General features: G+C 40.6%; 1 protein-coding gene across 9 annotated transcripts in view; it reads right to left on the bottom strand.

Annotated features, from left to right (window-relative positions):
• CLSTN2 (calsyntenin 2) overlaps positions 1 to 23,329 on the bottom strand; it is a 595,520-nt gene that overhangs the window by 168,951 nt on the left and 403,240 nt on the right. Inside the window, exon 1 of one of the 9 annotated variants that reach the window (XM_068954010.1) lies at positions 10,468 to 10,521. The exons of the other annotated variants lie outside the window; for them this stretch is intronic. The gene's annotated coding sequence lies outside the window, so the exon portion shown is untranslated. Of the gene's footprint in view, positions 1 to 10,467; positions 10,522 to 23,329 lie in introns of those variants that run through there. 9 annotated transcript variants of the gene reach the window in all.

Raw genomic sequence — 23,329 nt, 5'->3', positions numbered from 1 at the left:
ACATGGGAAGATATGTAATTTAGATGCTTATTAATGCACAGTTCTGGTAGCAGCTCTCTGAGAAACGTTGTCTTTAAAGTGTTTGTTTTGTAAGTCAAGGAAGCCATAACTGTAACAAAACAGTATTTTGCACTGCAGTAGAACAAAATCGGAGACTTTCCCACTGTGAGTGGGCAGCTTGGTACACTTTATTTTAACTTGAAAAGAGATCCCCGCTAAGAGATCTTCGCTACTTTTTACAATACGCTTGTCAAGACAATATTTTTATAAGAGTTACTGTGAATTGCGCTTCAGTTTAATTTAAGAAACATAGGACAAAAAAAGCCCCCTCATACATTGTAATGGTTCATAACTATTTACATATACCAAACTCTCAAACACAGCCTGCTTTGAAAAACTGTTACTACCTCAATTTTTTTATTCCTACTTAGGCAGATGCCCCTGCAACCTGGTCTCTCAAATAGGGACACTCTCTTATGACATCTCCTGCACTGTGGCTACCCAAAGAACACTTCGGTCACTTCTAAATTCTTTTGCCATGTGTTTAAAAGTAGTGCTGTAAGCACTGTAAATGTTATATAGCTGCACCACACATTCAGAAACAGGGAAATAAAAGCATTGCTAAATAACGCCTTGAAATTAAGTAAATGGGGGAAAAACTACTGCTTGTAGATGCAACTTGTGATCTAGCCAAAATGAAACAGAGAGCTTCTGGCCTGAGGCTAACTGCATCTGAGGAATCAAAATAAATTCATTTCTTAGGCAATGCTTAGTTCACAACTCCATTTTTCTTACTAACATTGACAGGAAAGGGAAGATGTATTGAGAGGAGGAAAAAAATAAACAAGAAACGGAGCACGTTCCACTAGATGAACTTGAATACTATGTTACCTGACATCATCACAGGCGTACAGGTGTGGAAATACAAGTCATCTGCCCTATTTGCCAGGAAAACCTAAGTATGACAAAAAGCTGCTTCTCCCACTGGTATTTACTCTGCATCGTCACTTTCGTCCGTGCAAGGTAAATGTAAAATGCTATTGCTATTTAGCGCAGAATCACAAGTGGGGAGAGATCTGCCTAAACAGAAAGAGGAGGTGCAAAGCCGTGCAGAAGCAGGTCTTTTTACCGCATTTTACTGTAACTTAGCAAGCCTCCATTTCAGCCGAGACTAGTAAATTGATCTGGATACAGTAAAAACGATGAAAAACCCCGCAATCCCGTTCGCTATGGTTCTCTGATGTCCCCAGCAGAACAGGCCCAGCTCTGTGGCGGAGCTGCTAACATCTCCCGAGTTCAGGGCAGGTACAGGGGGGGAGGCAAACAATGCAACTCTTGCTTGATACAGGCACTGACACTGACTTAACCTCCATCAACTTTTTCATTTTGAAACAACTGGAAGTAAATCCATTAAAAAATATATATAACTACTTCTTTAACGCTGCTGCTCTTTGGGTTAAAAAGACAGGACAAAAAAACTGGCATTTCCTCCAAGGTGAAAACAGTATTTTTCCAACAGCTACTTACTTTAATGAGAAAGTTGGTTCCTTTATTCTTCTCAATTACTTTCTACAGAGTTCAGTGCATATGTAACAGGAGTTTCAGTGAGGACAGATTCCTGGAATCTTATACATTGCCACTGAGAAGGGAATTCACAGTACTACTACAGCCATTTATTTGGCATCTATTCCAACAAACTTTCCTCTCTCTACAACCGAGCAAGTAGGCATATAGCTCAGATCACAATTATTTCTGCACAATCTTTCTACTGTATGATCAATAGTTTCTTTCTAGTCTCATTTTTAATGCACTTATAAATTATCTGTATCAAAATTACCCGATGCCAGTGTAATATATTTTTTTAGTTTTGCAAAAGACCTACTAGAGCGAGGTTCTATTTGAGGAACGTGCATCACAAGATGAGATTATTTCTTTCCCCCAAGAGTTTTTGCTTTAAAAATATTAGCTGTTGGGTAGAAAATAATAAAAGTTATTAAGAAATTTCTTTTTCCTTCATGCTCTTGGGCTCTGTGCTGCTTCCTCCTCCTTTGTGCCATTTTTCATACGACGGCGAAAACGCTGAAGTAAGCATCAGCTCCTTGCATACTACGCTGTCAGTTGGGATCTCCAGTAAGACTTTGGGAAACCACTTGCAAACGTTAAGAATCGTGATTTCTTCCTCAAGAACATTATAGATTTGAAGCGGACTCCCCTAGTCCTTTCATAACATTAAGAAACCATTTACTTTCCACCATGGACTTTAGTCCAATATTCAATATCGACAAATTTAACTTCCTCATTTTTGGTTGAGCTATTTAGAGCGCTCCATTACCCATGTTTCGCCACAGTTTTTGAGCCTGAATGCAGATGCCACATTCAACATCAGACACATCACAGTACGTAATTTGGCCCACACTTATTTAGTTATTGGATGGTTTCATAGAAATCTGTTCCTTTCAAAAAGTAAGAGTGTGTACACACACACACACGAAAATGCGAGGTCCACAAGACACAGACATTGATTGCATGGCACAGGCTCACTTTATCACCACAGCTAAACCCTACCACTGCTCAGGCAAGAGAGGGGGAAAAAAAAAAAGAGAACTGTTCACACATTCTTTGCGAGTGCCTGCGTGTATATACGCATCAGTAGCTGTTGCTATTTCCTTCTGCTGCTTTTCTGCAAAATTATACACATAGACGTCACAATAATAATCTGCGTCACACGTTCAAACATAAACTTTTTAATGGCCACTCTCGAACAGTCATTAACCTAAATAAGTAATATTTTGAAGTAAACACATGCAAAAAATTTTAAATAGTCTTGCAAATCAAGAAATTGCACAAGAAAACAGATTTTGAAGGTATGGCTGCCTAACCTGAGCGTGAGACCTCAAACTGCCCCTGTACTGTCTTGGCATTGCCTTTGGGTTTTGCTTTTCTTCCCATTTTTCCCACCAAAAAATCAATCCCCAAATTCTTCCCCAGAATTACTCCTTTCTCATTTAAAGTCTATCTTTAAGCATACGCTGTGTACATAACCGAAAAAGACTGAAGATGAAATGCGTTAAACACCCACATCAGGCTGACTGTTAAGATAACGTATTTCTAGAAACGGTCAGTGAAACACAGCACGCTTATTTTTAATGAGAGCTACAGACTCCACTTAAAATTTTCTTCCCCAAAATTCCATTCCTAAACTATTTGGCTAGTTTGGTAGCTGCTAATTAGCTGCAGGTCAATAACTGAAGTTTCTGTCAACAGCGTCTGCCTTTCAGCTTCAGGGCAAGGAAAATTCTTTCCCTCTAGCACATCTTACAAATTCATCCAACTAGCTACCCTTTGTCCTTATATATTCCTGTGGAATGCATACTTACAGGCCTGAACGTTATTTGCTGTTGTGTGTACATTAACTAGAATTATTTTCCAAAACCTTACTTCGGTTTTCCTTTTATATTTCAGATGTAATGTATTTCCATCAGGATGGCTGCCCTTACAATGCTAAGAGATTAGTATCTTGAATACCACGTTTCATCATAATAATATTTTGCAATAATGAGAATGTAAAAAATTATTATAGTTTCGTTATTATAGTTAGAAAACTAGTATTTTGACTGGATGGTCAAAAAGAAGAATGCCTATTTATGAACGCCTTTCTCTTAGAAGAAAAGATTCAACATATAGCCTCTTCAAAAATAAAGCCTAAACTCAATATATTTCACAACTGAAATATGATCAAACTTTAAGCCACGTTCCAAAACAGTGCAAGCAAAAGTGAAAGCAGTTTTGCTTTTCTTTTATTGATGTAGTCAATGGGTGTTTTTTTTTTTTTTTTTTTTTTTTTTTAAAGAGAGCGTTGGTAGGTCAAGACGATGCTTAATTTCACCAATATCTGAAATTCTGAAGTCAAACCGGCATGAGCTACTAAGAGAAAGAACCAGATTTGGGAGAGGGTATGTTTTAAAAAAGAAAATTTTTTTTGTATTCACATAGGAAATTAGAAGAATATCTTTTTTAGATTCATTTCTCGTTCATAAGAGATTTTGCAACTACAAAAGGAGTACAAACTAATCTGATAAGTAACTTCACCTGTAAACATAAAAGTACTGCACATACTTATTTCCAGTACATTATATTGCTTTATGCATCGAGCTAATATTTGCTGGCTTCAGCTATGGGCCCTCCTTCTGAGGATTTTTTTTTTTTTAATTGAATGATTATTTAAAAAAAAAAAAAGAGTACGAGTCACTGTTTATAGAAAGACATCATCTAATATAATGAACCAAATAAATTTATGCCCGGAGAACAAATAGATTCTGCAGCTTTCTCAAAATTAACATCCTCTATTTATGACAACAAGGAGTTTAGCTTACTCTAAACTGAAGGGGATTTTATAGCAAACATATCCCAGTAACTGTTACGCAGCAGAAAAGAAAAGGCAAGAACTGAGCAACAGTGGAAGAGACTTTTCTGAGTTGCTGCACTAGACACCATTTTTGCCCTTGGATCACTGCATCCGATGGGCTGCACTGTGATACCAACTATGTTAAATATTGCCTTGCAGCATACACAATTTGCATTATACTGTAAGAAATCTACACATAAATGGTATTTGTGCATATAGAAAATTGCAGCAGTATCCCTAGTTGGACCAAAAAAAAATTGGATTTCTCTCCAATAAGTTATCCATTGTGAGATGCTTCAGGAGCAAGTGAAGAATTTAAAATGAAAATGAGCAGAGCACTAGATCACATTGTTGTAGAGAGAGAAAGGAAGGTCCAATCATCAGAAGTTAGCTGGAAGCCCTGTGTCTCAGCTCTCCAACAATAAACTGCAATTAGCGTGCATTCATCAGTGCCACACAAAGTTAACCATAAATGCTAAAAAGGCTACGAGGCTGCCGAGTACTTCAGATACTACAGTGAATAGTGCTGAACATACCACAAGTTTTCATCTGTAATCGCACTGATTCAGTGACATTAGAACCACAGTATAAGAAAGAAGGGGAGAGTATTAACTTGAACATTAATGATGAGACATATTTTTAAACGTATGTGCACGCACATCTTCTAAAACGTAGGAGAAAAAAGCTATTCCTCAAAGCTATTTCACTCCTTTTAGACACAGAACCAAAATATTCAGAGATAACTAGTCATATGCCAGTCTCATCAATGAGCTTTCAAAGAGCCCAATCTCCGGGCTAAGTACACTGCAGAGAGACCGACCCGTTTCCCAAAACATCAATCTGTAAAGTTTTACAGCCACATTTGAAACGAAGCATTGTGAAGGCTGTATTTTGCATCCATTCAGCACACACACCCGTTTCTCCGCAAGATTACCCTCCGCAACAACAGAACTGTAATTTCACAGGCTTCTTACGGTACTGAAACGTGAGGTTTGTGGAAGCCGAGAAAAAATTTGGTCGAGGCCAACATGAAACCTTACCTTTGTCTTTACACACGCCCTCCATTCATCTCCAAACAAATCAGCATTCAAACATTCAAACAAACAAGCTTCAGTGTTGTTACATTCACCCACTGAGTCGCAACCTATTATGGCAACCCCCTTTTTCAGCTGGAGCCACAAAATGTGAGGCACTGTACTTCAACAATTAAGAAGGTTTGAAGTGGCTGAGGTGGAGGCAATAAAGCGATATTCATTTCACGTTAACTAGTTTTTATTTTTAACGTCCTGTCCAATCTCACATATTCTATGAAATACGTCCCCACACTGGAAACGTCCCTAAACAGATTTGTAGCACCTGAAACATTGCCATCCATCTTGCTGAGAAAACCTTAAAAACGCAAGTGATGGTACAGCCAACGTTACTTCATTCAAGGAAGTCCTTTTTTCTTCAAGATAGCTCAGCAAAGTTTAATTTATCTCAGTCATCTTTTTAAGTTAAATCACAATTTTGTAAAATGTGCCTCCTGATCAGTGCCTTAGAATACTCATGTTATTAAGAGTCAGTGCCGGAAACAAGATCCTTGGCATTGAAGTTATGACTTGTTTAGGAAATTGATATTGGGCATTTTCTGCATCATTTGCTTTTTTCTCCAGTGAATTACTTCCCTGTCTTTGATTCTCCTAAAGAAACTTCAACCTTCTGAGAGAATGAAGCTAATGAAAAACACTGGCAAATTTAACTTCAGGCAGAGAGTCTAGGCTTCCTCTTGGAATTAATGTACCTATTGATCTATTAAAATAATAAGCTGAAAGTTGCAGTCTATCACAGAAAATTGTAAGGTGTTTCAGGTCAAACATTAATTCATCCCTTAAAGGTGAGCGTTATGTTTCTTACACCTATAGGTTACCCTGACAGTTCTCCAAGACAGGGTGGATAAAAATAAGCAAGAATTATCTCTTATGAAACACATACAGAAACAACAGGCATACGAAGACTTTTTTCCTCCCCTTCTCTCCCCCCAGACAAAACTTTGGTTTCGTAAGTAGTAATTTGGTCGTAATTTGGAAACGGCTCAGTTTTGAAGGGGTATGTTTTAAACAATCTTGACAAACAATTTTTTGGACCACGCTAGTTAACAGAGCTTATTTTAAGGCAGCCTCCATTACGCATTGTGCCACAGAACTTCCGTCTACTTCTCCAATATTTCCCCAGACTGCAGGTGCTCCTATTGCGTAAGCCAGGAGGAAAAGGTACACTTGAGATTTTCACTATCAAAGGCAAAACAAAATCAACTGCAATCTCCCAAGAGATGAAACTGCTGATGCAGAAGGTTGTTAAATATTGTCTCCCCTTCAGTGGCACTGCAGTCCAGAATAAACGATTAATCCTGCAGAATGACAACCATTGAGAAAACAAGAAGTGAGAAGGAGCTAGTGCTTAGTGCAACTGACACGTTGGGGCCTTTCAAGGAGGCTGGGGAGGGGACACCATAGATATTAGCTCAAGGATCATCCTCTTATTTATTACTCGCACGTTATCCACTGAAAAGACAAGGTGCTACCCCAAGGATGTCTATACTGGAAGAACACAGGAATCTGACCAAAAAGAAAATCCCAAAGTGCAACTAATTTTCAGTATCAGCTCTCCTCCACTATTACCGTTCTGTACTACATCAACATTTCTAATTTAAATAAGCCAAAAAAAAAAAAAAAAAAAAACAGTTGGTATTTCTGTTTCAACCCATTCAGTCATGTGTTTCCCTCTAGTACCTTTTCCTCGGGAATCTTTGCAACAGTCAGTATCACAGAAACATATTCACAATTATTAAAATTCACATAAATTACCGTATCAACTAGAAGAGCAGATCATGAACTAAAGTAACAAGGCACCGCAGGAAAAAACCCCAAAGACCAACCAAAAAAAAAAAGTTAAGCAAGAACAGCATGGAGTCCGAAGTTGGTATTTTCAATTTAGGTTCAGTATTAGACCACAGAATGCTAAAAAAAATGGGATATAGGATTATACCCATTACGTCTTCTGGAATCCTTTGGAAAGTCTTATTAGCATAGCTGTCATTCCCACTCTCCTCAGACACATCATAATAGCCCTAAACTTTTATTGTCCTGATCAAAATAGCTAGTATAAATAGATGATATATTCACCCTGAACAATTTTGACGTCAAAGACTTCAAAAAAGGGACTCTGTCCCTTTTCTTTCTCCACCTATTCACTTCCCTTTCTTCCTCTATCTCCTTTTGGTTAGCAAGTGCCAGGTTTAGCCAGCCAAGACCATCTTTCACAACACTGCTCTGAGCCTATGACCAACGAGGCAGTCAAGAGCACTGACCTCAACAGTTCGATGTTAATTCAAGTTTATGAGGTCACAGAACGGCTAGTAAGACCATGAGCTGAGCCCAGGTTTCTCCAGCACCAGTACTAGAGTCAAAGTCTGGATGAGAAAGAAATGATTTTTTTTCTTTTATCGTTGTTTTCCTCTCCCCTTGCCTGCATTTTTCTTGCTTCCTCATAAAAGAGGCAGGCTTGGACCCCAGTAACAGCTCCAGTCCTCAACTGTCTCCCTTCTCTCCCACACCATCCCTAAGGGGAATGGTCATTACCATCTCAAAAAACGTATCAGACAGGTTCTTATTGTTACAAACGGTTATTCTTTCTTTCTCTGTAGAACCAATTTAAAACATCTTAAATCATACATTAGCCTTGCGATTAAACAGGCCAAAACCCTGTACACCTGAAATGGCAAACCCTGCTCAACTTATTAGTGTCACAAGTGGGCTCCCTTCAACTCCCGGTCACTGCATTTGCATTCAGTGCTTCCCGTTGAAACAATGCTGCTTCTGTGACACAGCGTAGTGTAAATTAATTTTCAACATTTTGGCTAGTTTATTTTCCCTAATTCCCTATATTCCATAGCCTTAAACTGGAAAGGGATGTTCCATTTTCCCCTATGCTCTACAGTGATTTTATATGAACGCTTATGTAGCCGGCTCATTAGTCATTATGCATATTCACTTCCAAACAATGCCTGGAAATTGGTGTAAACGCTTTGAAAGCGAATGAATTGATCCTAAATGTGGAACTAATAATGAAAGAGTATTACCCACGCTGCAGTTGTTAACACTGCGGTAATTAGCATTTTAACAGTTAAAATTACTACCTAACATTTCAATAGTCTTCCTTTTAATGTTGCGTTAATTAGGAGAACATTACAAGGTAAGCAGCACCATATGCTTTCACTGAATGATTATTTTCTAAAGTTGCCTTGCCTTCAGTATGCTACCTGGAATGCTGAAAAGCAGCCTTCCTTAATAATTTTTTTTTTTTTTATTACCCATCTTATGTAATTTTTCAGGTAAGGCTTTTAAAATACAAAGCAGAAATCTCAGATGTCCAATACTTAATCTCAGTATTTTTCTTTGAAGGCATCCCGCAGGATGCCTTAGTTTTCTTGAATGAGTGGTACAGCAGGCTTGCGCCTGCCTGGCTTTCCATCCGACAACATATTCTTTAAATAAAAAAAATTAAACTGTCCAAGTTCTGTAGTCACCTTCTACATACGATATCCCTCTTTTGTTTAATGCAGAATTACATGTGCCGTTTTAAGAGCTATCCATAGTATAAAACCACAGACTCTAGACCTCTCTGAACAGCAGCCCTGCCCTTGAGCATATTGCTCAGTTCCTCCAACTCGGTGTACTCCGCAAATCCAGGATGGGTGCACTTCATTCATGCGGCCACGCCCACCCATTTGTCCATCCACCCAGACGGCAACATTCCAACTTGGATACAGGAATATTGTGAGAGACAGCGTTGAAAACCTTGCTAAAAGTCAAGGTGAACGACATCCACTGCGCTCTCCTCGTCCACGCATCCAGTTATTTTACCGCAGAAGCGCATCAGGTTAGTGAGACATGATTTACCCTTGGTAAATCCATGCTGACTGTTCCCAATCACCTCTTCTCTTCCAGGCGCCCAGAAACGTGTCCCAAGAGGACTCGCTCTGATTTACCTTGGGACAGAAGTTAGGCTGAGCTACCGTCTCAGAAGGCAGACATCAGCGACACAAGCCCTCAGACCACACTACGACTGGGAGATCATTAAACATTATTTAGTTGTACGTGACTCCGCCAGCTTTGACAACAGCGAGCGGTGAAATCCACTTCAGAACTCACAGGGACTGAAGTGCAACCCCAACTGCTACCATTCCTCAGCTGCAAGTCAGGGGTGATGCTATTTGCGAACGACTGAAAACAGCTACTGCATAAAAAGTGACAGGACATCTCCATTACAGCCCTTTCTAGGATAAACTCGACAATTCTGTTAAGTATTTCTTTGTTCACCTTGTTAAACGATAAAATTTAGATGTTTTTAAACGTCAGTGCGACAAAAAGACAAAATTTTAAACGTACCGTATTCTGATGAACAAAGCAATTCCACTGGCTAAGAGCACAAGGCAAACCCGACATCCCAGGCAATTAGGAAACAACACTTCTACTATTCTAAGTACATATGCACGTTTTGCGTAAAAGTCGCATGAAGTTCACCTGTCGTTCCACTACATCAACATCCATCAAATCGAACGACAGCATCTTCCATCGCGAACTGTTTGGTATAACGGAGATAAGAGTCATTGGAATAGGATGCTTTAACAGGATAAATGACTCTCATGTTGGAAACAAACGTCTCAGCTTCGCCTCCACGTTTATTTCCTATGAATGCCAAGGGGACGCTAAGACATTTACCCAGCAGTGGGAGGACATTATCCTTCTGCAACGTTCTGTTCTGACATTCTCTCTTAAATCACCCAAAGCCTATTATCATCTCCTGATCCAATTTCCCAAATTCTTACATGTACAGCTTCAAGACAGGCTTTCATGGATATAATACTGTGACTTCTAAATAGCACATGGGAAGATGCCAAGTTCAGAATAAAAACGTTCAACTGTCTGCACTGCTTCAGAAAAGGAGACATACTGAAATGCAAAGCCTCGTCTTGCAAGATGTGAACATACGAGATGAGGCCTTGTGGAGAACTGCATTACCTTAAAAAGGAACGTTTTCCCATTTCAGGGCCTTCTGTCCTTACCCAGTGTCACATATGCTAAGGAAAAAAAAAAAAAAAAAAGGCTTAAGTAGATACCGGCCACATTTTTAGTTTTTAATGTTTGTTTCAAAGAAGCGTCCACATCAAGCTTTTGGTCTGCTTGGTAAGTCTGCTTCTTGGAAGCTGACAACTGTGCCTGTTTTTAGTTCATAAACTTAAATGACTACTTATTGTACTTAATTGTAGCGATGCAGACATTTCAACCGAGAAAGCCATTCTCTGAACATATAACAACTTTCACATCTGCAAAGATAAGAACAAGAGTCCACCTTTTTTGTAGCAGCAAGCATCTAGCTGAATGCTTTCCTCTGATACAAAACAACACTAAGCAGCAGACTGCTGAACATATCCTCAATGTGCACATCACCCATTTCATCCGCAAAAAAGGCAATGACTTTCCTTTTCATACTTGTCACCTTCCGATCCTGAGACTGTGGCCTAAACATTCTTTTAACCCCATCTATTCAGACTCTCTCCCAGTTCGGGGTCAAAGCGATGAAACGGAAGGAAAGAGAACATCTGTTTTCTACTAGCTGTTGCAAGAAAGATACATTTCAGTCCCTTTCCAACCTTTTTGAAAGTTATACCTTCTTCAAAGGAAGACATCAATTCTGCTGTAAGGCTTATGATCAAATAATAACAAGCATAGTCAAAAGTGAATGATTTTTGTCAGCAAAAAAGGACAACAAAGGAGATAGCATGTATCTAAGTCAAAAATAATCTAAGTGTGCAGAGCATTCTTATTTTACTCAACATAAAAGACAAACTGATTCACTCATGACACAGGATTCAAAAACGGCACCTACAAACTAGGATCGCAACCAAGATATTAGTAAGATCAAAACATTTACACGTATTTGGGTGCCTAAAAATCAAACAGGGACAGGATAAGATGAAAAACGCTCTTCACCTCTTATTGTTTTGATCCTCCAAGCATCTTCCCTGTTCTTTTGCGCATAGCAAAATCCACTTTTCCATGGCTGAGAGAGTGGAAACTTAGAATAGGTACCTTTCTGCCCTCTTTAGTCTTAACTGATGGAACAAAGAGGGCAAAGACCTGTCAGGCCCTCTTTTGCCTCTTTTAGAAGGTCATCCTGGCATTCATTTCCCATTAAAAACGGAATTATGATGCAAATTTCATATTCACATAAGACATAAATAAAAACAGCAAACAAGCCATCACTGAAAACAACAGTAAAACACCCACCTTTCCTAAAATATTTTAAATATACCTACGCCATTTTGTGGGAAAAACATTCCAATTCTACAGAAATTGGCATGAAGTCAGTACAAAATCTGGAACTGTTCCTACGGATGTCAGTTCTTTAGTGGAACAGGCCAAATGTTTGTATGCAGGAAAATATTTGTATCCCTCTCTTTGCACTTTTTTGGTCCCCCCTCCCCCAACTATACCCTGCCAAAAATGAGACTCCTCCAAAATTCTGATGTTGGCAAAAAGGAAAAAAAAAAAAAATCAGTCCTATAGACAATAAGATCTGCTGAAATATAAAGTGCCAACGCTCAAATGATTTTCAAAGTGTTACGTGAGAAGCAAGTGGAAAGAAGGGGCCATGTCTTTTGCTATATGCCTTTAAATACGCAGCGTTTATGCCATTAAAAAAAAGACTAAAGATATTAATGTTTTAAAACCTGTTCTCATGCACAGGCCTCTTTTTATAACCTTTTTACGACACCGTTATATACTACTGATTTTTTCCTCAGATTTCTACTAGCTTTACACATAAACTCAACACAGTGCTAATATTCATCTCAACACTGTTTACCGATTCTCGACACTCAAGTAAGATTACACTGAAGAGTTCGAGAAGAGGTACTACAAACATTTTTAAAAATATTCTCACCGATATAGTATGCTTGCAGGTGCCTATCCATCCGTAAGGATGGATAAAATTCAGTTGTCCTGTACTGGAGAAGCTAAACATGTCATTAATACGCCTGGCTTATTTCAGCCCATACATTAACACTATACACTTAAAAAACTATTTTGGTGCGATTGTTTTGGATGCCTATGGCACACCACAGCCACGACTTCTGTAAGTTTATAGCATAAGGCGCAAGCGGTAATGCATGTTTCAAGAAAAACATAACACATTTTAAAAGGAACACATAAATTCAAGCTTATATACTGATAAGCTCAGACCTGTTAGACCGTATCTAAAAGTATTTCTAAAATCTCACTAAGGAACATGTCAGCACCATGTTATATCCCACTGAAATGTAGCCCCCTCTCAGATCAACAAAAATTTCTCTTTAAAAGTACACTCTTTCTGAAGTAGTTAGAGGACGTTTCCAAAGTTGCAGTCACATGGTAGGCAAATAAAGTTTAGTCAGCTTACCATCCCATCCACATCCTTGCAAAATTAAGGACTGTTTAAATGAAGGAGAAGTCTGAATTTTATTTGCTCTTGTAAGAGATTCCTTCATGTGCTTGATAGGAGGAAAAAAAAAAAAAGTAACGAGGTTTCGTTGTAGTTTCATCATTAAACGAGCAGCCACACAGATTTCTGAACTTAGACAGGAAACCACCTGCTGCTGATTACGTATCACTGCTACTGTGATCAGATTCACTCAGACCCAAAAAAGGGTGATAACATTACCAGGGACTGTAGAGCTTTCCTTGTGAAACTCTGCCCTGGGACTTCGAAACAGAACACATCTATCAAACGCCTGTTTCAAAGGCTTGAAGCATGTACATGGTCCACATAAACGTAGAGGTGTGCAGAAATACCAGGATAGGAAACAGGTGTTTTAATACTCGTCATATTGTTTATCACTTACCCAAAAATCCAACAACCCCCCCCTCCCCCCCCCCCCCAAAGATTGCATGTGCAACTGCATTCCCTTCTGCAACGCTGGGAAGCAGCTAGCACCCCACCCTCCTAACTCATGGAATACCAGCAAGTTAAATATTTATATATAACTTTAGTAGTAGTAATTCAGTGAACGCCAACTGTACCAAAGATAGTTTGTAAATACTTAACCCTGATTTTAAAACTCTAGATAGCAGCACGATGAATTACAGTAGTAATTTTGGGCTGTAACTCAAGGAGAATAGACAATACGTTTGCCTAATTCCATTCAAATCAATAAGGCCTGAATAACAACTAAAATTATAAAGACATAAACAGCCTTGAGGGAACCTGTTTTTACTATTTAGGGGCTTTTGTGCCCAATTTAAACATAAAACAAACAAACCGTTACGTTCTTGGGATTCCTGTGAAACGCTCTGTTATATATTTAACATTTGTAACGGCTCTCAGCTACAAAATTAAGCACGGGTTATCCATTTGAAAAAACGTAGGTTATCCATTCTTTGGAAGATAACCTAAAGATGTTTGACTCAGATAAATAATTTGTTCACACAAATCTATTTCCTTTTTAATGAAGTATTTTCTGAAGTACTGCAGAAGTACCTTAATTTTCATGTCTAATATTTACAGTGCCTGGGAGATGAATAATAAGGCATTAAAAGCAACAACAAAAAACCTTCTAGATAAAACTACCTCTTACGCTGTCTCCCAATATTACCATTGTACTTTAAGCAGACAAGTACATTAAAAAGGGTGCACTGCAAACAAAATACTTAATCATCTAAAACATTCAGTTATGCATTCCATTAGGATGCTGTAAAACCGAACCTAATACTCTCTTTTGCATTAACCTTCCTGCTTTTCAAGGCAAGTTTTTAGTAAAGAAGTGCCAGGGTTAAGTAGCAGAACAGGATTCGGAAAAGGATACCCAATCACCTAAACAATAAAAGCATTTGCTGTCATGCCTGTTATGGTCAATACTCCAAAACTTTAGAGATGAAGTCTCATTTAGGGAGACAGCACCTCTAATACTCTTTTGTCTGCAGTAGTAAGCAACGTGCCCAGCTCTTTTGTGTTCTGCCCCTGACGCCTGGCTCCGTTTTCTTGGAAAAAGTGATCTCACTCATCGGGAGGACTGGAAAACTCACTTTTGCCAACGTTTTTGAAGAATCTTGTGCTAGCCCTGATTTTAATCATGCTGCATTTTGAAAAGCAACAAACCACTGGGGCACTGCCCATCCGCAGAGTCTAAAAGGAAACACTGCACTGGATACGCTCAATTTACTGTAAGATTTTTTTCTGCCCAACACTGCGGGCTACAAAGTTTCTAACGTTCGAAAAAACCTACCGGCAGTTATCAGAGTCTGCTAAGAACGTGGTAGATCACAGCCTCTGGAGGCTCGTATGTTCATCTGTCCTATTATCTCACCACAAAGAGCAGGCCAGCAAATTTCAACAAAAGTATCATCCCAGTCAAAACAAGATTGAAACAAACGCTTAAAAGGAATGCCAGAGTAGCAAGAGCTTGTTCTCTCTAAGTTACCAATTTTTATTACTGAAGTACAGCACTGGGAAACGCTCAGACAAAACATCAGATGCAGTCACGTGAAACAAAATAAAGAACTGCAAATTATACGACTGGGAACATGAAGTGGTCAGCTCTGGTAATGCATGCTGACATTAGTCATAGGTGAAAGTCTCAGAGCGCAAACTTCAATATCAAACGTCAGCCTCTTTCCTCAATTTTAGGAAGACAGTAAAGGCTTGTACTTACTCATGCTTATCACTGGCAGGTTACGGGAAAAAAAAAAAACCCAAACATTCCAGCACTCAGACTCTGAAATGTATTAGTTTGAACTTTGGTTAAGTGCTGACCAAAGAATGCTAAAGCTTATTGTTTTACCCAGATGCATTTGCCAGCTTTGAATTTGGTCGGCAGGACAGGAGGGAGAACATAAACCAGGTCACAGTCTGACATAACGTTGTGAATCAAGCTCTCTACAAAGACCCCCTCGCAGCCTCCCGTGAAGCCAATAAACACATTCGCTATAAACACAAGAATTATCAGAGAGCACTCCAGGGTACCTTCTCATCTAGTGCAAGGTAATTATTCCAACATCTCTATAGTTAGGCCTTATTTGCATTACAAGAGCGTCAAGAAGCTCCCATCAAAATTAAGGCCATGGGAAACTACCACGAGAATTTTTCTAGGAAGATGTAAGGGTCAACTACTCCAAGCATTCATAATACGTTTCTGTTTAAAAATTCCAGCGTGAAAGTTTCACTCGCTTAACACCCTACGTAGCTGAATCTGCACTTCTGTTTTTGCCTAAATCAACATGTTAAATGGATTGCAAATTACATTAAAAATTTTATGAGCACTTTGAACAGTTCTCCCTCCGCCTCCTCCAATTAAGCATGAAAGCATTTAAACTCCAACATACAGCTCTTCTACTTAAAGCACGTTCATCCATAACCCAGGGCTGGTAAGATGGAGAAAAGACTGCAGACAGTGCAGAGTTACGACATGCTTTCCTTTAAAGTAATACAAAGGTTGAGATACAGCATTTAACCCATTTTAGAAGCAGCTTTAGTAAACTAAAGCAGAAGTTTAAAAACAAAAAAAAAGAAAAAGAAAAAACTTTTTAAGATTAAACTTTTTGGTAACCCATACAACATTATTGTTATACAGCTGCATTTCTTTATAAAGCAGGCTCCCCCCCCCCCTTCAGCAGCCTAAATAAATAAAGGATGCGGGTTATTTTTCATAAACCTGATGCACACGTGAATTAACCGAGAAGAACCAACCGGAAAGGTTAACAAAAAAAAGTACAAATACCAAACCTCTCTTTTGCCTGTTAGCACATTACTCCTCGCCACTCTTTCTCCTCCTCCGAGGAAAACGGCCTTTGCTCGACCTTAAAACGGCCAGGTAGTAATTAAGTTAAATCAGAGAAAAGATCCCTGAAACGCAGCCGTAGTTTTACTCACGTCTTCCCAGACAGCGTCGCGGGTCAGATGTTCCCTCCCCTGCCTGTCAGGGCAGGGACTCTCGGGGGCAGCGGGCAGCCCCGCCCGGCACCCGCCGCCCTCACCCACCCCGCCGCCTCGAACCTTCCAGAACTCTGAGACCGAGACCCCGCCCCCTCCCGGCCGGCCGGTGGAGCAGCCGCCTCGCGCCCCTGCCCGAGCCGCGCCCAGAGCCCGCCAGGAGCCGCGCGCAGGGGCTTCCCGCGGGCGGGAATGCTGCTGCCGCCCCTCACAGGTCGCCGAGGCCCCGCTTCCCTCAGCACCGGCTCCGGGAAACGGCCCGGGCACGGAGACGTGCATGTGGTTAAACCCCCTTTAAATGACTCCTGTTTATGTCTGCGTGAACTCGGGGTCCCGTTAAGCCTGGTGGCAAACCAGCCTCGAGGCTGCTCTCGGCTCCTCAGCGTTAAGTCTTCTGGAAGCAAAGCCCTGAATTTTGGTCTGTTTTGCGACAGAGACAGCGGTATAATTCATGAACATCAAGGTTCCCCAACTCTTCAATGGGTAATGGTTTATAGACACTTGCCCCAAACACTGAACAGCTACCCAGAATCCAGTTGTGACTCCTCAACTATCCTTGTCCAGCATGTATTTGGTTCACACTGAAAATAGAAAAATACATGTAACTGCTTCCAGAAGGGACCTACACTGGTTTTTTTTTTTTTTTTCCCCTCAGAACTGTCACATAGTTACAGATACTAATGCCTGTTTAGGCTTCTTGGAAAACACTCTGAAGTAAGCTTTCTAAAATTTAAGCTTCTTACCTAGTGAAATTTGCTGGATGAGCGGGAAAAGGCAGGGTGCTCACAGCCAAAATGCACTCGAGGTCACCCCAGCAACGCTTTGCTGAACGTAACTGAAACAGGTGTGCAATCTGGCATTGCTGGCGGCGGCGGGGAGGCTGGCGGGAGGGCTGGCCAGCCAAGGCGGTATTACTGCTATCTAAAGTATCATAAAGGCCTCGATACGATTCTTGTCTCATTTATTCCTCCAGAACGCTTGCCCTTTTACGCACAGACTAAGCGCTATGCTGTTACGGGCAGTTTTGGCACAGTATGCGTTGTGCAGTGCTTCCCCAAACAAATACCAGGACAGTGCAGTTCTCAATACAGAGTTACAATGATCTCTGCAAGGAGACTGAAGGCATCCTCAGCTGCGGGTATAAGCTTATCTGGCGGTAATAATAATGGATCTGTAGGAAAGAATCTTACTTCTGCAGGGGCTGAAGAAGTACCCAGAGGTTCGCCCCCTCCCCTTATCGAGACAGCCTGAATTTTGCCAAGAAGAAAAAGGAGAAATGATAACACTTCTTCTTCCTCTTCCTTAAAAAAAAAAATGTGCAGTCTAACTACACAAATCTGCTGGGTTTATACAGAGAGATTTTATACGTACCTAATGTCCACTTTTCACTACGGCTCTACCTTCAGTGACATTTCAAAGAGAGCTGGGAAATTCCTACCTTTACGTTCATGAGGTACAGTGGCTAAGTAAATTCAGCCTGAGTACAAAATGAAGACGACATCTCTAACACATGCATGGTGATCTTCAGAGAGGAACATGTCCTAAAGCATGTATGAAAGAAGGCACCCCCGTCTCTGCTGGAGCCTAATTTACTTCTGTCCACTGTTAACCTCATTTGACAGAAACGCTTTTATCCCTCACTCAGAAATGTTCTCCCGAGGAACAGACCTGCCTCTGGGATGCACCACACCGCATCTGGAAACACTTGAATGCGGAAGAGCCCTTCCTCACAAATCTGGATGCAAAGACTGGATAGCGTTCCCCTTTTCTCCTCTGCAGTTGCCTTAACTCAGACATGGGATAGCTGGTAAGGCAACGGTAGCAATCGCTTTATTATATCAATTAGGAGAAAAGTTTGGTGCTCAAAGATAGGTACTCAAGAGTCCTAGGCAAGCTAAAAAGTTTTCCTCGAACAAATGCTCGGTGAGATAGCTGTTTACTTCCATAAAACATGGGGTTAAAGGTCAGCAAGACTGTTTTTTTAAGAGCAAAACAAAAAACCTTCCGGGCATAAAAATAACTAACTCCCCAGCACACGCTTTCAAATTCAGGAACACACAGAAGGAATTTGAATAAAACACCGTGAACGGATGGAGTTTAACTCCACCAACACTTACAGTTACACAACTTCTTGTCAGCAAGCATTATTTCCATTTGCTCTAGGAGACACGGAGTATGACATGCTCCAATTCTTGGCTGGATTAAATAATTGATCCTACGCTTCCTGTATTTCTCTGACCTCCTGGCGGCATTACAGCAACGTAGCACCACGGGCCATCGTGTTCTGCTTCACGGAGAACGCCTTGCACATGGCCATGATTTTTGATTCCCTGCAACATATTTGCATTCAGAGGTATAAACCAGCGTGTGGCTGAGGCACTGCATAGGATTGGACAGGAACCTCTCAGTCCAGGAAACTGGAGACAGGAGTTAACAGAAATTAATCAATCTTGAGCTGTTAACACAGTAGTTTTGTGATTAGACGGTTCTCTTACAGTCCAACACCGAATCCGGTCTGTATCCCTACCTTGGTCTAACGAACATGGGCTAACACGCACTCCCAGTCCAAGTGGAAAAGCTAACAAGAGAAACTATTGATTTTATTTTAACCCTTGCCCTAACTCATTTAGAGAGGAATAATGCTGTGCAGAGCACATGCCCCAAACTCTCCCTTTCCACGTTCTGCTTGTCTATATAACAATGCACTGAGGAATGCAGCAGCTAGACAGTATGGATCAGACCACACTACTACATTTCAGTTCTTTAGGACTTTTCCAGAACTCTTTGCGTAACAGCTTTCTTCCTTCTGCTACGTTTTGCAGATGGAAGAAGACACAGGTGTCATACAGAACTATGTAAAATAGGATTCTGCGGTATCTAGCTAAAGAGTTCTGCCCTGCCCTGCCCTTAAAACTAAACATAAACATCGTCATTCGTTTGATTTGGTTTAAGCAACAGAACTCATCCCTTTTAGCTGCAAAAGGGAACAAAAATCATGCTTCAAATCAGTTTCCCAAAGGGACAATAGAGCTGATACGCGGTCATTTGAAAAGGTCCAGGTAACTTCAGGTAGCATCAGCTGAATGCGGATTCACTCTTATGACTTGATAATAGGCACTTTCCCATTTGTTGCCTCTCCAACACCCTGTTGGTGGAAGCCTGCCTTTACAACAGCAGAAGCTGAGATTTTCAAAGCTACGTAGAGACCTGGACGGAATTGTTTAAAAGCTGCTGCTCCCAGGGGCAAAAGTCTCCTGCAAGTCAACAGGACTTGTAATTTATTTCAACACCTCCGGCCACCTTGCTACTCATTCACATTACTACGAATGAAATTTCATTTAAACCCATACCATTTTGTAATTTTCAGCCTAAGATACGACAAAGATCACACCTTTATTTTCTCCGACATGTAGTTCCTTGATTTCGGATGGGTCAATTTTCTTGCCAAGAAAGCACCTAAGATGGCGCCAACACTTAAAACCTTCAAGTACGCCTACTTACATTGAGTAGACTGCTCGACTTTGTTATTATTAAGTGCAATACATATTTCATAACGTTATTTCTATTAAAAAGTTTCAGGAAAAGAGAACAGATACCTGTATTTTTAATGCCACTAATATACGTTTCAGTTCTGCCCGTCTGCCCGCAATTAATTCAAACTAGTCTATCAGAAATACAAACAGGAATCAAGACAATAACAGAGATAAAAGTAGCAGCTTAGGTATACAGAGCAGATGAACCAGAATCTGACTCTCTGTTTAGACAGCAAACTGCTCTCTGCACAGGTCTTCGTCTTCATACAACCAAACAGAAAACTGCTAGAGATCCCTCTCTAGAGCAAGTGGAGAATGGGGGGCCTACAACGGTTGGAAACGCATCTCACTGGGAGATGTAGAAAATGCTATAGGAAGCAGGAGATTTGGTTTGAGTGCGCTGTTGGCAGCAGAGGCACTTTAGATACGCCTGGCTTTGTAAACTTTTGTTATCTCTTGCTTCTGTTTAGTATATACTTTCGCGTGATTTATGTTTTTACTTGGAAAAAGCTGCTTTTAAGGCAACTGAATTGACTGTTGGTTACAAACTCTAGGCAGGGCTTACTGACCGCTATCGTTGGGATTTCTTGTGCTGTTATGCCTGGGAAATGGACAGTGATGCAGCCCAGAAACTACACCTCTTTCTTGCGGTTCTTCTCCAAAGAGAAGAAAGGTAGCATAGCCAAAATTGGGGAAAATTTTGAAAGAATTCATTTTTATATATTTGAATTCTCTAAATCCACTGTTCGTAAAACACACTGCTATTTCTCCGTGAGAGGTGCTGGACTATATGGACAATATTCTAAGTACCTTTTTTATATTACGCTGTGTTAGACAGAAGAAGAGCGTCTCCCAGTGAAAAAGGGGAAGGGGGGAGAGTCATCCACATTTATCAGGCTTTATAAAAGTCTAAGTCATTTTACCTCTTCGTTATTCAATTTGGCTTGAATCAGGTACTTAAAAACGTCATCACGTTTCTTACAGAATATTTCAAACATGTTCAAGTGGGACGTGGCACCTGTCAGGAAACAGTGAATAGCTTATCCTAAAAATCTGTTCCACGTAGAAGACTAAGCCAGTATCAATGCCAGTATAAAACTGCTTCACGAAACAAACTCAGCTTCTCAGCTGATACTCTTAGTGAAAGCTGTGACAATGCATTACGTTACAATGCAATTCAGATTCAGTGTAAATCCTAATTCATGGCCTACTTGAAGCCATTCCAAGCAGCCTAACAAGCATGCCAGAGTATTCATACTCATCAAATGGCATCAGTGCTAGAGTTTCTAAAATATTTTCTGTTATTCTTCTCTCCTTTGAACTAATGTCCTACTGGAAATGTGTCAGCCTGAACAACAAGAGCAGGGTATGGTAATTCTCAATGAGATCTAGCTCAGTAAAAATAAGAGAAGATAATCCATCATTTTATATCATAAGAAATGGAACACAATGGTTTTCACAACTCTACTCGGAACAGTATCGATGTTTTATCTTTTCCCTCTGTAATTCTCACTTCACCATTCTATTGTGTCTGCATATTTTCTGCTTGATTTTCCCTCCCGTTTATTTTCTGTTTTATCTTTCTCTAACGTCTATAATTTACAATCTTTCATTCCAGAAGCCCTATTTCTTTGTCCTTCTCTATTCTCTTCTGGCAGGTCTAGGATTAGAAATCACCAGAAAATGGGTAGGAGCATAATGACAACACGAGGCAGATGATTTACCATGAAGATCACAGGCTGACAGACTAACTCAACACCTGTAAGCAAATGTACGACGCTATCTCTGTTAACGTTTTGGAGAGCTCCAAATTTTGCATTAGAACAATTATGATGGGTGATAACGGACAGTAGTAGTACCACGTTTAAGCTAACTGGAAATAGAATGACAAAACCCTTACAGGTCACAAAATACAAAAATGAGGTTCATACAGAAAACAAATCAGGGCTTTTTGACACCTCCGAGCCAAGAGGCCAAAATTCACTGCTGCCATCTCACGAAGACGCAGGGGCCCTACATCAGGCGCTGCAGCGACAGGCAGGTGAGGCATTAACCTGCCAGCCCTCCAGTGCACGTCTAGGGGAAAGGAAGCGGTACATGAGGATGTGGTAACAGGTCCAGCTGTTTCTTCTCTCTTCAATCCTAAAAGAGCTCATCAGTGGCGGTAGCCTGGACTGTCCTTGAAGAACACATGCTCTCCATCCTCCTCCTACCCTAATTTCTACAAGCAGTCATCTTTTGGTACAGTCCCTGACTACGAACAAGCAGCTGATTCCTGCACAGAGCACTCTAAGCTGGTGAACTACCAGTCAAGAATAGGTAAGCTTGTTCCATCAGAAAAGACTATGCGGCCTGAGCCTCCTGAAAATATGGCTATGCCCTTTTGGTCCTTTAAACTCCAGTTTTCTTCATTGCTATTCAATTTTTAGCTCTATCCTCTCTATTCAATGCAAAATAAGAGAAGAAAACGTGTAAGTTAGACTTTAGAGCCTTAAGCCTCTTATTCTCACCAATTATACAAAGGACTGCTAACATCAATCTCTCTGGAAAAGCCTCCTGAGGGAAGTACTCTTTTTACACTTGAAATTGAGTGGAACCAGCCAGTATCTCCAAGTCTCCTGCAATGGATTTAAGTGGCAAACAGGAAACTTTTATCCCTGAATATCATAATCGAGGTGTTTGGCTTTCTTTGACTTACTTTCTGATAGCTCCTAATAAAGGATTAGCTGATTTCTAAACCTAGCCAAACAAACGCTGAACAGTTGCGCAGCTGGAGAGAGTTTTCGGTAGCTTCCCTTCATAAAGATGCTTCTGTCTCCACCACCAGAAGGAACAGCGCATCCAGGCAGTTATTGTGACCCGCAGCAAAGGTGCTACGTTCAGCTTTCTTCATTTCTCGGAAGCAGCAGCTAATAGTCCTACTGAAGAAGTTAGACTGTGTTTAAAGGAACATCTTACGAGCTTGAAAGCGCTAGGCTAACGCGTCTAGCTCACACCTCTAATGCCAGTCTTTTACCAGATTCAGAATTTTATCCACCATGAGATTTACTAGAGCCTTGGGAGGAGAACCCAGGACAGGTTTACCTCCTCCCTCCACAGCATGGGACAGTATTGACTAGCGTAAAACTAATTCAGAAGTCTCCCATCTAAGCAATAACCTGCCAACGCAGAATCCCTGAAAGTTGTTAGCAACACAACCAGCTTAGTTTCCAGAGGACTAATTAATTTACCACCGTCATCCTCAACCTCGGCACACGTGACTGCAACGCAGATGACCTAACAGAATCTCTGACCTTAAACTTTATGAAACTGTGAAAACAGGACTGGTCCGGGGCCACAGATCGGAGGGGCCAGCCTGCAAAACGGTGCAACTGCAGGGAGCAGA

The sequence above is a fragment of the Struthio camelus genome, chromosome 9 (assembly GCF_040807025.1).
Source record: "Struthio camelus isolate bStrCam1 chromosome 9, bStrCam1.hap1, whole genome shotgun sequence".
In the NCBI taxonomy this organism is placed as follows: Eukaryota; Metazoa; Chordata; class Aves; order Struthioniformes; family Struthionidae; genus Struthio; species Struthio camelus.
Note: the sequence above shows the minus strand (reverse complement) of the source record. Positions and strands in the feature narration are given on the sequence as shown.